This window comes from Dermacentor variabilis, chromosome 9 (assembly GCF_050947875.1).
Source record: "Dermacentor variabilis isolate Ectoservices chromosome 9, ASM5094787v1, whole genome shotgun sequence".
NCBI classification, from domain to species: Eukaryota; Metazoa; Arthropoda; class Arachnida; order Ixodida; family Ixodidae; genus Dermacentor; species Dermacentor variabilis.
The window spans coordinates 35,337,874-35,353,048 of record NC_134576.1 but is presented as its reverse complement, the minus strand read 5'-3'; positions in this window follow the sequence as shown (position 1 = coordinate 35,353,048).

Below are 15,175 nucleotides of genomic sequence, written 5' to 3'. Positions count from 1 at the left end.
GATAACCATTGCAGTATCATGAAACTTTGTAGTCTTGCATTTTATGTGGCATTCTGTGCACTAAGCATACTCTGATAGTGGTGCTTCAGTGCGTACAGGTATTTCCGAAGCCGTAATGAGTAATACTGCAGAAGGCAAGGACGACCGTGTGTGCTACGCAAGGGAGTTGCTCTTGGGTGTCCACTTAGAGAGCCTGCTGCTGCGATAATGAATCCAGATGCAGAACAGTTGATGAAGGATGTGGTTTCTATGTGAATGATTGGATGGGATTGTATGCGCGACAAGAATTGTGTAGTACTTTCTGAAAGGCACGCACGCAGGCACCAGCGATTAAGGCGTAAACCTTCACGAGGCATGCATAAAAGCCGACGCGCTTGACTCGCAGATAAGACTTTCGACGGTCGCCGACTGTGCTCGCCGCTATCGTTCTGCTTAGAATGTCACTTGCTTTTAAAGGCCCCTCGCCAGGTCTGCGTAATTTTCTACAGTGTTCCAGCGCGGCATCATGCTCCTTGATCCGCCTGTGTCTGCCTCAGTATTCGTGTAGCACCGACTTATACCGCTAGTCAGGTGTCGTCATGCACAGAGCGCGAAATCGTGCACTGCGCGAAACCAGACAACCACAACAGCTCGCGTGCAACGCCGTCAGTGGAAGTGCGCCGCGCCGCAAAAAAGAGAGGAGAGCAAAAAAATGAAGGCGTGGCCCGTGACGTATGCGTCACGCAATCCTCGAGGTCCGGTATGCGAGGTCGCAGGGAAGGAATTTCCCTTGCGGCGGCTAGACGGGGCAAATGGAGAGGATGTCTCGCTTGGCAGTGGAGCTCACCTCCTGAAATAATGGCTTCGCGGTACTGAAATATTTCTATCTCGGTTATTTATCAGCCGATTTTAAAGCTTTTTTCGGCAGATCGCTCCCTAGAGGACGCGTAACAACTTCCAGCGTATAACCAAAATTTGCTATGCGCCTGGCGAGAAGCCCTTTAAGGGTGCAAGTTCTACAGTAAAGAGTTCGTTTCGTGACGCACAGATTTGGCTGCTGTGTTGTTCAGCGTCACTACTACCTGGTAATGTCGTGGTGGTGACACGTGCCGGGATTTTTTCGGCGTAGTATTAGAACAAATATGTTTTTCATATAACCTGAAGAAGGAGCGTCCGAGATAGAGCTCTTAATTACGCTGAAAAGTCATGTGAATAGTTTGCGACTAACTTTAACGGGCCTCACCCAGTGTCAATGCAGCAATTTCAGAGGAATAGAAAAACTATACCACAGCGTATATGCACATGGGTGACGTCGCCCAGAAACAATGAATACCTGTATCTCATCCAAATAAGTTTGAAAAATATTCAGTGCTTACGGCATCTGTTTCTCTTTCTTTTTTTTTCATTACAATTTAGTGAAAGGGTCGCAATTCTGGGTCCGTATTGTCGAATAAAGTGCTCTGCGTCATTATCGGCCTGTTGTCTGACAAAAGAAAGAAAACAAATCTGCAGATCAAACGTGCGGGCTGAAATCTACGTGACGCGAAGCTTTCGGACGGTAATCAAGTCCTTTAAGACAGTTAATCTGCTGCTCCACGTTTCGCAGCATAACGATTGCGCGCCTGCCCAGCAAGACGGCGAGACGCCACCATTACGCCACCTCGAATACTAGGCGCACGGGAACAGAGCACGCATGAAGACACCAGCCATCTCGGCTCGCCCTTGGCAACGGCACCCTCAACAAACGACCTCTTACATAATGACCATAACAGCATGAGTTGGTATGGGCATGAGCAATGACTGTACCACCATCTTTCGTAAGAAGGGTTGTAATGCCTTTTCAGCAGTAAAAATGGGTTGAAGACTAGCATTCCTTGTGCCCTGTTTCTTTGTCTCCTTTTGTCTTCCTTTCATGTCTCCCCTAAGCGCTGGAAATTTTGCAATAATGTCACGGTTAAAAGTAGCCCGACTGTCTATATTTACTCCACCATTCAGCGCTTGGGCCCGGTATAAGGCGCATGCGCTTGGCCGCGCGGGCATACCCGGCCGGACTAGGAGAGAGGGCGCATGCTCTCTTTCCCTATCCACCCCGTGGGGCAACATGGGCTCGATCACGTGACTCTGAGCACTAAGCGAACGGGAACACGACGTATATCAAGTAAACAGTCTCCTTGGCTAGTCTTCGTAGTCTAGCCCTCGGATCCGAAACACATATGGCGCTCGTTCTCATCGCACGTACACTTTATTTGAAACAGCACGACAACGGTGACGGCGAAGTGCATGCAGCTAGAATATTCGTATAAAAAACGTATCTTTGGTAACACGATCGAAAAGAAAGTAGTGACACTTATGGTTGTTCGAATGAAAAAGCTGTAGTCATCCGTCTCGAATGATGCGTTGGGTGTGGTTGTCGCTTGTAATCACGCCGAAGCTCACTTATTGCAGTCCAGGGGTGCTATGCAGGATGCGCTGAGTTTCTTGTTCACCCGAGTTTTACCTGAGTTTGCTCGACGGCAGTCAGTGAACGGAGATAGCGCGAAACGCGCCGAAGGTGCAGGCAAAAAAATATGTAGACAAAAAGCCGCGTATGACAACATGAGCGCACCCTGCGCGGCACGCTGCTTCCACGTTTCAAGCGCAGAAGGCTGCACAACGAAACGCGTCAGCGCCGCGTATTGTTATCAACGGATTATCGCAACTTAGCGATACCGTGACTGTCGCGCTGTCTGTCTGCACACTTGCCGCGAGCCGCTTGCCACGCCTTTCCCGGGCGCGTCAAGGGCGTGCCTCCTCTTTCGCGCGCTATCTTTCTTTCCTCCATCGAATGCGAACAGAGTACATGCGGTGCATTCTTGCACCTACACTTTCACTCAAACGAATACGTTAAAATACAAGAAATAAAATAACGAACATTTTTATTTCTCTAAGTATCTGTTTTTCGTTTTCAACGCTAGAAATTTGTGATGACAAACGGAGATCGAGCAAATTATTAAATTTTGCACTTCTTGCCGCGAGTGGCGACAGTGAGGCGAAAGCTTAGAAGCGGTACATTGAAACGTGTCGCACGCACGAGGGCGTTCATACGGTGATAAGTCGCCTAGGGGCGCTGCAGAGCTATCCTCAATAATGTCGGTCATGATCCATGGAGTGTCATTGCCACTCTTTCTCTATTAGGCGAATAGAAACGGAGCGCCGAGGTACGGCTGTTCATCGCAGGCGCTTCACTAGGCCATTAAGGCTTTACCGACTAGATTCCACACAACGGCTGTCGCTGCGAAATGGTGGTATGTTATTTTAGAGTGCGTAGTGACGCAGTTCAGTGAAAATGTACCAGTTTATCTTTATGCGCGAAGCCTCTGCGATACATTGCGAAAAGTGCGTGCTTCCCCAGCGACACAATTCATCGCTTGTCATCGTTTGCCCAGTGAAGGTGCCTCTGAGCGCATGTACGCAGTATATGAGTGTGCTGTGCAGTCGAAGGTGCTTGCGGATTACCTCTGCTGGAGCCAGCAGCGATCGCGGATGGATATCGTAACGACACCGCAGCACTCGCATTTGGCAGGTGAGGGCTCTTGTGTGCAGTTATGAAATCAGATTTCGAATGGAGAGAGGTGTTGGAACTGTTGAGTGTGCAGTGCTTGTGATGAAGAAATGCCATTGCACTGGGTCTAGAAGAGCGAGCGATTCTCGGACGCTGATCGTGTTTACGACGCTGTGGCTCCGTTTCATCACCGATGACAGAGCAGCCATCTCAAACGACTGCTGCAATACGCACTCCTCAGCATCGTCGTCCCCCTCGCCGCATCGACGCCTTGTGAGCAGCTACAGTGACGTGACAATAATTATTCACTATGCGCTACGCGCCACAATGCAGGCAATGAAACCGTGTTGTGCGGCCATCTGAGCCCGAGAAGATGTATGCATAAGCCAGCGACAGTCAACGCTTTGGTTTTGATAGTGGTGCTCAGTACATCACCGATGACAGTACGTTGTGCGCGTTTTATGTCGGCGGTCAAGATTGTTGATGCCTCTCAGCTCGACACCGCGTCGCTGTTGCCGGAAGATAAGTTGGGCGTGGCCCAATTGTAGTGGGTGCGCGCACAAGAGTTACATGCCTCGCGCGGAGCGTGACCTCTGGTTTTGATTGACAGGCGAACTCGTACATCGCGAAACCCCCTCCGAGTTCAACTCGGAAACATGGCGGCGGCAGCAGCAGCCTGTTTCATTGCATCTAGCGGCAGCAAGCGTCAATATGACCGTTCGGACCCGTTCACCTACATGACCGACGGGGAGTTTCAGCGTCATTTTCGCCTGTCCAAGACATCAGTGCGCTGGCTGTGTGACGAGCTAGGCGAAGACTCGTCTGCGGAGACAGCGTGGCGGGCTTCATTCGCTCGCCGTCGTAGAGCAAGTCATCTGTGCGCTCCGTTTCTACGAGACTAGGAGTTTTCAGAGAAGCGTCGGCGCCGAGCGTTACATTGGACACCATCAAACTACTGTTAGCCACTGTGTCAGAGATGTGTCTGACGCGCTTATCGATGCGGCAGTGCGTAAGCGGTGGCTAGCTTTCCAGAATACTTCGGCTAAGCGGGCATATATAAAAGAACGCTTCCTACTTCGAGGGAACATTACGAACGTAGTCGGGTGTGTCGACGGAACGTACGTAGGAATTAAGGCGCCTTCAATGTCAGCGTTACTGTGATTAACATTGAAGCAATGTTTAGACACGCCATATTGCCAAATTTGTCACTTCTGTGTAGTGTTACGTTTCGCCTACGACGCGCAGTTTCGCCGGCGCGGCTGCAACAAAGCGGCAGACATTTTGGCCCGTTCGGCGCCGCCGCTACGCCTCCCCGCCAAGCGCGTCCAGGCATGTTCCGATGCCACGTGTCTTCATGTGCGTGTGTGAGTGTATGTGCATATTGGTGCCCACGCTTGTCGAAGCGCGGCAGCCGGGGAGAGGAGCTCCCAACAACTGTGAAGCAAGGGGGTCCGAGCGGCGCCGACACGACGGCTGCTCCTCCTTCTCTTCCCATTGTGCCCACGCTTGTCGAAGCGCGGCAGCCGGGGAGAGGAGCTCTCAACAACTGTGAAGCAAGGGGGTCCGAGCGGCGCCGACACGACGGCTGCTCCTCCTTCTCTTCCCATTGTGCCCACGCTTGTCGAAGCGCGGCAGCCGGGGAGAGGAGCTCCCAACAACTGTGAAGCAAGGGGGGGTCCGAGTGGCGCCGAGACGACGCTGCGCCACCTTATCCCATTGTGCCCGAGCGGCACCGTCACGTGCTCGTCTATAGAGGGGTTCCTTCTTGCCCTCAACTGCGAGAGTATAAAAGCAGCTGCCCCCGGACGCCAAAAGAGGGCTCCGATTTCTTCTGTTGAGTAAAGTGCTCTCCCGTCTTTCTACTTCGGTCAACCTGACCGCCAACTCTTTGCGATGTTAGAATAAACAAGTTGTTTTGTTGTTACCAGTCGACTCATGCTTTGCCGGGACCTTCGGATGCTTCCAGTTGTACCCCAGGCCGCCAGGCCAACGCTACCCTTGGGGCTTGCGACCCAGGTACAACCACGGGCGTCAGCGCCGAGTTCCCAACAACTCGTACCAGCGGTGCGATTACAACAACTGTCTGCCAGCGGTGAGATCGCGACAACGGAGGCCAGCAGCGAAGATATGCAGTTGACTGTATGCTGAGCAGCTCAACGACCATCCGGGAGCAGTGCAACGAGCCCTGTGTGATGACTGGTTGCCTGCAGCGGAACGACTGCGCTGAACTCTTGGCTGCGAGGTTTGGTGAGTGCGGGACTTTCTTCTTCTGAGCTTTGCCAGGCTTTTGTTAGTGTCAGAAACAGAGCTGGTAATTGTGATTGTCGTTGCTGCCGGGTTAGTTTGCGGCAAGACAATATTAGGCAGTAGAGAAAGCAGCATTCAGAGCAGCCATGGATTTGAAGTCGTTGCGCAAACCGAAATTGCTGGAGCTTGCAAGAGAGTTGGGTCTGGATGTCTCGGACAAACTCAGAAAACCAGAACTGCTAAAGGCTATTCTTGAGTTAGAAGCTGAGGATGACGAGCTGTCGGAATGCCTTGAGACCATTGAGGAAAGGGAGACGACAAAAAGACAGGAGCGCGAAATTAAAGAACAGAAAGAAAAAGAAGAGCGTGAACGTAAAGAACAGAAAGAGCGAGAGCAACAAGAGAAAAAAGAAGAGCGTGACCGTCAACACGCTTTGGAAATGAAGCGTCTCGAGATAGAGATGGAACGCGCTCGTAATGGAAGTCAGGCACACGGTGCAGGAGAACGCGTATTGTTCAAAATGACTGACCTGATGCGGCCGTTTAAGCTTGGAGAGGACATTGGTTTGTTCCTGGTTAACTTTGAGCGAACGTGCGAGAAGCAGGGGTTCTCTCGGGAAACGTGGCCACAGCGCTTGCTCACTTTGTTACCCGGCGAGGCGGCCGACGTAGTCGCTCGCTTGGATAGAGAGGAGGCAGAGGATTTCGACAAAGTGAAATCGAGTCTGCTAAAAAAGTACAGGCTGTCAGCGGAGGCTTTCCGTCGGAAGTTTCGGGAAAATGAGAAAGGCAAAAGTGAGTCATATACGGAGTTTGCGTACAGGCTTATGTCAAACATGCAGGAGTGGCTCAAAGAAGAGAAAGCGTTTGGTGACCACGATAAAGTTCTGCAGTGTTTCGGGCTAGAACAGTTTTATAGTCGGTTACCTGAGAACGTGCGGTACTGGGTCTTGGATAGGCCAGACGTTTGTACGGTGGCTAAAGCCGCTGAGCTAGCCGAGGAGTTTGTGACGCGTCGGGCTCGCGGAGCTAAGGACGGTCAAAAGGGTGAATTTGGCTCCAAGTTTGAGAGGCCGAAGTTCACACCCATGAGAGCAAAGGGGAACACACGTAGTGCGGAGGCGAGTGAAAGCAGTGCGACCGAACGTAAAGAGACGGAGGCAGCCGAAGCCGAACGCAGAAAGCGGTTCGAGATGAGGCAAGCGCGCGTGTGTTATACGTGCCAGAAGCCGGGTCACTTTTCGGCGCAGTGTCCGGAAACAAAAACAAAAGTTGTGTTTTTGTCAATATGCAGCACTGACGAGAACATGAAGCTTCTCGAGCCTTACATGCGAGACCTCCTCGTGAACGGGAAAGAGTGCCGAGTACTTCGCGATTCCGCAGCTACGATGGATGTAGTTCACCCCTCTTACGTAGAACCCCATATGTTCACGGGCGAGTGCGCATGGATCAAGCAAGCCGTGGAAGCTCATAGCGTGTGTCTGCCGGTAGCAAAGGTGCTTATCGAAGGACCTTTCGGAGCGCTTGAGACGGAGGCCGCAGTGTCATCTATGCTGCCCCCCCAGTACCCGTACCTATTTTCGAACAGGTCCGATCTCCTCCTGCGCGAGAAGGGGCTTTTGTTTGGTGAGGCTAGCGTTCAGGCCTTAACCAGATCGAAGGTTCGGGAGCTCGCTGCAAAGGCGGTAGTTGCGGGGCCGACGTTATCAAACAATGAAAAAGGGTCAGAGGCGCAGCAAGCCGATATTCAGAGCACGCCTGAACTGAATAAAATTGAGTCTGTAACGTTAAAGGCACCAGATACCGGAGAGGAAATTGCCGATGCGGGAAAGTTAGAAGAGCTATCTGCAGATTTGCTCATCGCGCCTACGTCAGACGGACTTGATAGGTTGCTAAAAGTCAGCCGGTCGGCTTTGATAGCCGAGCAAAAGAAGGATGGCAGCCTAGAAAACGTGCGCTGCAATGTCAAGGAAGGTATCGCCAAGAAAAATGCTCGCTTTGTGGAAAGAGGTGGAGTCCTGTACCGGAAGTATCTAGACCGCAGAGGAGTGGAGTTCGATCAGCTGATCGTGCCTCAATGCTATCGTCAGGATCTGTTGCGCTTGTCGCACGGGGGTTCGTGGTCCGGACACCTAGGAGTTAAGAAAACTAAGGACCGCCTCTTGCAAGAGTACTATTGGCCAGGGTGTTTTCGGGACGCAGACCATTTCGTGAGGACATGTGACACTTGTCAGCGGGTGGGCAAACCAGGGGACAAATCGAGGGCGCCGTTGAAATTGGTACCTATCATTACGGAGCCTTTTAGACGGCTCGTTATTGATACAGTGGGACCTCTGCCGGTAACAGCCACGGGGTATAGACACATTTTGACTGTGATCTGCCCAGCGACAAAGTTCCCTGAAGCAGTGCCGCTTAAAGAACTCAGCTCAGTTGAGATAGTCAATGCACTACTGTCCATATTTGCGCGAGTTGGTTTTCCTGCGGAAATCCAATCAGATCAGGGCACAGTGTTTACTAGCGCTTTGACGACAACTTTTCTCGAAAGGTGTGGGGTAAAGCTGTTACACAGCTCAGTGTACCACCCACCGTCGAACTCCGTTGAGAAGCTCCACTCCGTCATGAAGCGCGTGTTGAGAGCATTGTGTTTTGAACATCAAACTGACTGGGAGCTGTGTCTGCCTGGGGTGATGTTTGCATTACGGACCGCGCCGCATGCGGCTACGGGGTTTTCGCCAGCTGAGCTGGTGTACGGTCGCTCGCTGCGATCTCCGCTTCGCATGCTTCGAGAATCGTGGGAAGGCAGGGGCGACGACCCAGTCGTGGTGGAGTACGTGCTTAAGCTCCTCGAACGCTTAAGAAGGGCACAGGAGTTGTCAGGTGAAGCAATGGCAAAGGCCCAGCAGAGGGCCAAGGTTTATTATGATCGGACAGCCAGGGCCCGTCGTTTTGAGGTGGCGATGAGGTCATGATATTGCGCACATCGCTAAACAACAAACTAGACGTGCAGTGGGAGGGCCCAGCACGGATTGTTCAAAAACTGTCAGACGTCAACTACGTGGTGAGTCTGCCAGGAAAGCGGAAAGCACAGCAAGTTTACCACTGTAATCTGCTCAAACCTTATAGACAAAGGGAAGCAGTAGTGTGCATGATGGTAAACGTTCCTGAAGAGCTTCCGGTCGAGCTTCCGGGACTAGGCTCAGTGACGAACAGGGAAGACACCGGTCGAGTCATTAGTGACTTAGTCAGTGGAGCATCGCTGTCGCCTGAGCAGAAAACCGAACTACACCAGCTCTTACAAGAGTTTCAAGGTCTGTTCTCTGAGAGGCCTGGTAGGACTTCTGTCCTTACTCATGATATAGAACTTACCTCCCCAGAGCCAGTACGATCCAAGGCGTATCGGGTGTCACCCCGCCAGAGCGATATTATGGAGGCTGAGGTAAAGAAAATGCTACAGCTCGGTGTTATTGAGGCAGGTGAGAGTGATTATACCTCCCCTTTGATTTTAGTTGAGGTACCGGGCAAGGAACCTCGTCCTTGCGTCGACTACCGCAGGCTTAATTCCATCACTAAGGATCAAATTTATCCGATCCCTAACATCGAGGAGCGCTTTGAGAAAGTTAGTAGCGCTCAGTTTATTTCCACCCTAGATCTTGTCAGGGGTTATTGGCAGGTTCCACTTACAGAAGAGGCTAGTAGGTATGAGGCGTTCATTTCACCAATGGGAACATTCCGTCCTAAAGTGTTGAGTTTTGGTTTGAAGAACGCGCCATACTGTTTTTCAAGCCTCATGGATAAAGTGTTGCGGGGACAGCAAGAATTCGCTTTACCGTATCTAGACGACGTAGCGATATTCTCCGCATCCTGGTCTGAGCATATGGCACACTTGCGGGCAGTGCTAACCCGCCTGCGCGAAGCGGGCTTGACAGTCAAGGCTCCCAAGTGCCAGTTAGCACAGGCCGAGGTTGTCTACCTCGGTCACGTGATTGGTCAGGGTCGTCGCCGCCCCTCTGAAATAAAGGTGGCCGCTGTGCGAGACTTCCCGCAACCGCGCACGAAGACCGATATTCGGTCGTTCTTAGGTGTCGCCGGCTACTATCAGAGGTACATCCCCAGGTACTCTGATATCGCGGCTCCCCTGACGGATGCTCTAAGAAAAAACAGAGCCCCAAACAGTCGTATGGGACGAGACAAAGGAAAGAGCTTTTAGCGCCCTAAAGAGTGCCCTAACAAGCCAGCCTGTGCTACGATCGCCAGACTATACAAAAGGGTTCGTTGTTCAGTGCGATGCTAGTGAGCGAGGCATGGGCGTTGTACTGTGCCAACGGGAAAATGGAGAAGTAGAACACCCCGTCCTGTATGCTAGTCGTAAGCTGACCAGTCGTGAGCAGGCGTACAGCGCCACCGAGAAAGAGTGTGCGTGTCTCGTGTGGGCCGTTCAGAAATTGTCATGCTATCTAGCCGGCTCGAGGTTTATCATTGAGACGGATCACTGCGCTCTCCAATGGCTGCAGACCATCTCTCCCAAAAATGGCCGCCTCCTGCGCTGGAGCCTCGCTTTGCAACAATATTCCTTTGAGGTGCGTTACAAAAAGGGGAGTCTCAACGGTAACGCCGATGGCTTAAGTCGAAGCCCCTAACGTAGGAATCAGCCTCAAAATTGTTTGTTACTGATGTTTTTCTTCCTGAGGCAGGATTTTTAACATATTGCTTTTGTTTAGTGTTTCAAAGTGATGATATGCTTTCTAGTGCAATTTTCCAATTTGTGGACGCGTTCTGAGTGCTGCTAGACTACTGTAAGGAGCTAGGTAGTGGTATAAAAGGGGAAAGAGCCTGGCAGGGCTTAGTGAGGGTTGTGCCGTGCTTGCTGACTGAGCGGTTGAGTTTCAGCGTAGTTCTAACGCTTGCCGGGAACGAGAACAAAAATGTGAACTCTCCCGAAGTCACTTTGCAGTGTCCCGTGCGAACCTGAACGAGAGAACGAGGCCTTCTCTGTGCGCTGCGCTCAAGAAACGTCGAGGGACGCGCGACTTCGGTTATGAGCATCATCGAGCGACATCCCTCCGGACAGCGGATGCAGTCCCCTGACCATCGGGATCTCCTTCCCCCGGCGGGGCGGTCTGTTACGTTTCGCCTACGATGCGCGGTTTAGCCGGCGCGGCTGCAACAAAGCGGCAGACATTTTGGCCCGTCCGGCGCCGCCGCTACGCCTCCCCGCCAAGCGCGTCCAGGCATGTTCCGATGCCACGTGTCTTCATGTGCGTGTGTGAGTGTATGTGCATATTGGTGCCCACGCTTGTCGAAGCGCGGCAGCCGGGGAGAGGAGCTCCCAACAACTGTGAAGCAAGGGGGTCCGAGCGGCGCCGACACGACGGCTGCTCCTCCTTCTCTTCCCATTGTGCCCACGCTTGTCGAAGCGCGGCAGCCGGGGAGAGGAGCTCCCAACAACTGTGAAGCAAGGGGGTCCGAGCGGCGCCGACACGATGGCTGCTCCTCCTTCTCTTCCCATTGTGCCCACGTTTGTCGAAGCGCGGCAGCCGGGGAGAGGAGCTCCCAACAACTGTGAAGCAAGGGGGGTCCGAGTGGCGCCGACACGACGCTGCGCCACCTTATCCCATTGTGTCCGAGCGGCACCGTCACGTGCTCGTCTATAGAGGGGTTCCTTCGTGCCCTCAACTGCGAGAGTATAAAAGCAGCTGCCCCCGGACGCCAAAAGAGGTCTCCGATTTCTTCTGTTGAGTAAAGTGCTCTCCCGTCTTTCTACTTCGGTCAACCTGACCGCCAACTCTTTGCGATGTTAGAATAAACAAGTTGTTTTGTTGTTACCAGTCGACTCATGCTTTGCCGGGACCTTCGGATGCTTCCAGTTGTACCCCAGGCCGCCAGGCCAACGCTACCCTTGGGGCTTGCGACCCAGGTACAACCACGGGCGTCAGCGCCGAGTTCCCAACAACTCGTACTAGCGGTGCGATTCAAACAGCAGCCGACTTAAATTTCGTGTTAGCGACTTCTCACATGCGGCTGCTTATGATACTGATTTTTTCGCTGGTTGATGACTTTTTGCCGATTGTTCTACTTGTCTGTCAGGGTGCCTTCCAAATGGCTCACTTTCTTGGGAAAGAGGTTAATTAAGTATAAATAGATAAATGGATATCACAAATTGTGTGAAGTAACCTATGAATCCTAATCTCATAAAGAAATTGGGGTTCTTCATTGGTGAAGTTACTTAGTATGCACAATGCTGAATTTTGTTCATGCGTTATCTATCGGCCGCACTATGAAACAGCGAGGCATTGCACAATTTGTTGCAGCGCGAGATGTGGATGTTGCGCCAAGCCGGTTGTGCCTGTGCATTTGTGGCGAAATGAAAATGCATTGAGAATCTTAGTGTGTTGGCTTGCATGAAGAAAATACTTCAGATTGTTTGCTCTGTTCACCGTCGATGCATGTGCCAGAGGTTCAGTGTATCTTCTTTTTTTTTGGGGGGGCGGCGTTATTCTGGATGAATAAATTGTATATTTTCGTCTCATAATGGGGCTCTAATTCTTAAGCAGTTGAATAATGCACATCCAATGCTCTGCAGAACTCTCTGTACGTGAAGATGTCATGAACCACCAAGGCAAAATTACATATCGGGAGAAATGGGGTGCAGATGCCAATGAAAAGTGGGTCTTTAACCCACCATAAAAATTGCAGAGCAAATAGACCATTTATACAGCTTTAGAGCAATGATTACACAAAACGTGATATGCTCAAACGAGTAAACGCTTGCCGCAATGCCAAAGTAGGCTGAGCGACGTGCAGCGTATATTGGCATTGAACATGTCTCGTAACCGTTATTTTTATTGTAAGCCCTCGCTGTCACACCTTTCCCTCCGACACTCCCTTTACTGAAACGTGGCACTGTCTTTCAATTGGTGTCATGATGATAATGGTAACGGCAGCAGCAAGGCTGGTTAATCCTTGCCCCTTTGATTCCTGTGAGTTTAGTGGTAAAGAATATGGCACATGCATACATACATCTGTGCTGCAAAATTTAACATTTGTGACTTTTTGGAGAGGTAATTTGTGTTGGGAAATTTCAAAGATGTGCACCATTGTGGCCTAATAACTAGAGCATTGGTGATGTTGAAGACTGGGTGTATTGGTATAGTAGCTTGAAGTTTAATTGCACAACAATTTGACGGGACACAAAGAAGAGGAATACACACAGCAGAATGCTTTGCTGTGTGTGTTAATCTCCTTTGTGTGCCGTTGAATTGTTGTGCGATCCAACTTCAAATAGAGCATTGGGCTTCCTTGGTGCAGGACCGAGGAAGTGTGAGCTATTCGACAACATGCCAGTGCGTTGCCACACAATTATGGAAGTCGGAAGGTGTGCAAACAAAGCTTTGCTTTCAAATCCACCGGCTCATGTTATACAAGCACTGATTAAAAGAACCATCATACAAAAATAATGGTGAAATCAATGTCCTGTGAAAAGTGTAATTTGTATATTGACACTGTTGACATAATAGGTGCCATACCGGCCTCAAAATTGTACTGGACAGAGCAGTTTATTTCCTATGTGAAGCACAACCTCCCATTACATGCTGTGCAGACAACCAAGGTCAGTTTGTTTTGACGTGCTACACAACATTCACTGTAATCTGTTTTTGATTCTAAAGAAGTGCCAAACACCACCTCTTTTTCAAGGACGTCATGGGAATATTTGGCGAGACCTTTTGCAGCCCCTCATAATGGAAGTGTGGCCAGCCAGCTTTGCTTGGATGCCTTTATAGATTTCTGCTCCTGATCATTGTGTGCTATCAAGTTGCAGAAGTCTATGCAACTGGTGCAAGACATTACGTGTTTCTATAGTCGGATACAACTTTAGGAGGCTGCGGAATCTGCACTTTAAGGCAGGTGAACAGAAGCCTGCACCAATGGGCACGCACTCTAGACTGACTTCGTGCCGCCGGACAGACTAATACCTGCTCGTTGGAGAGGGACTATTTCTTTAGACGTGGAGGCAATCGGCTGCTGTGCTTTGGTCATCTGGGCGGGGCCTCTCCTGTCTTCTGAAGTTTTTTCCGACTGTAAAGGATGCTGCTTTTCATACAACACAAAAGGACAAAGTGTACAATTATTTGGCCTATGAAATGGATACATCAGAAGTGTGCTATGCAAGGGTTTAAGATGTGTGAAATATAGTACATGCAATTATAAGACAATGTTAAAAATATGTGGTATCGAACATGCATGTAATGGCACATTTGAATTGGGGTGTGTTGCAGTCATATGCAGTCTATAGGTGATAGCATTATTAAGCTCCTGATGTTTCCTGTCTTCATTGTGAATTACACACACCGTTCATCTTGTGGCTAATCAACACGCACTGTATTCTTGCACATAGAAAGAACAAACAGTGCAATGTCATGTATGCTGCATTAGTGTATTTTTTATTTACATGGTCCAAGAGTGGCACAGGTTGTCTTACGTTTTTGCCTATTTTGAAGGGACACCATTGCATGTTACAAGTGTCCCAGTATGCACAGCACAATGTTTATTGCAATAATTTTGTTCATGTTGTTGAAAAATAAACAAAATATTAAACTGACAGCTCCTTTATAAGGTGCCTTCTGTGGGCTTGACAGGAGAGCAGTGAGGGCACCGATACTACTGTTGCAGAGCAGCCCTCTGGACTTCTGCCACACTCTCAAGAGCACGTGCCTGGCGCTCGCCTACTGCCACCAGGCGGTTGAGTGCCTCCAGCAGCACAATGTTTTGCTGCAAAAAAGTGTATTGGAATGAATCAGCCGCATACAAACCATTATTTACAAAGAAAAATGCTCGTTGCACTATTAGTACTAAGTGTCTTTAACTGTGGAAACCTCTAGTGTAGTATGCATAATTAAACAATGCGTTGGGACAACGTTGCTTTTTTTTTCATAACTGGGGCTTTCTTTTTCAGAGCCAATTGTCATGTTGATTAATGTGCCAGCAGCTAAGGTGGCCCCGCACCTTCACGAGTCTCTACTGTCAGCACCACAAACCTATTTTCGTTCGCTGCAAAACAAATGCCTCACCCTACAATCCCGTCTTATACGAGCTGATTGCATCCTATGCCTGGAAACATCATATTTTTGTCCCATTACGCAATTTTCTACCATCCTCGGCTGTAGTTCTCTCTCCTTGACATCCATTCTGTCACGCTTATGTAATCAGCTGTTATGAATTGGCAACAAGTGATCGATTACGTGCATGGCCTACTTGCCGATTCCTTTTTTTTTCTTACTCTCAACTAGCATATCAGTTGCCACGGTTTACTACGCCACTGTCTTCCTGCCTTAATGCTATCTCCAACAATTTTTGTTACTTCGCTTTCTGCACAGTCATTGACATCTCAAGTTTCTTTGTTGGCCTCCAGGT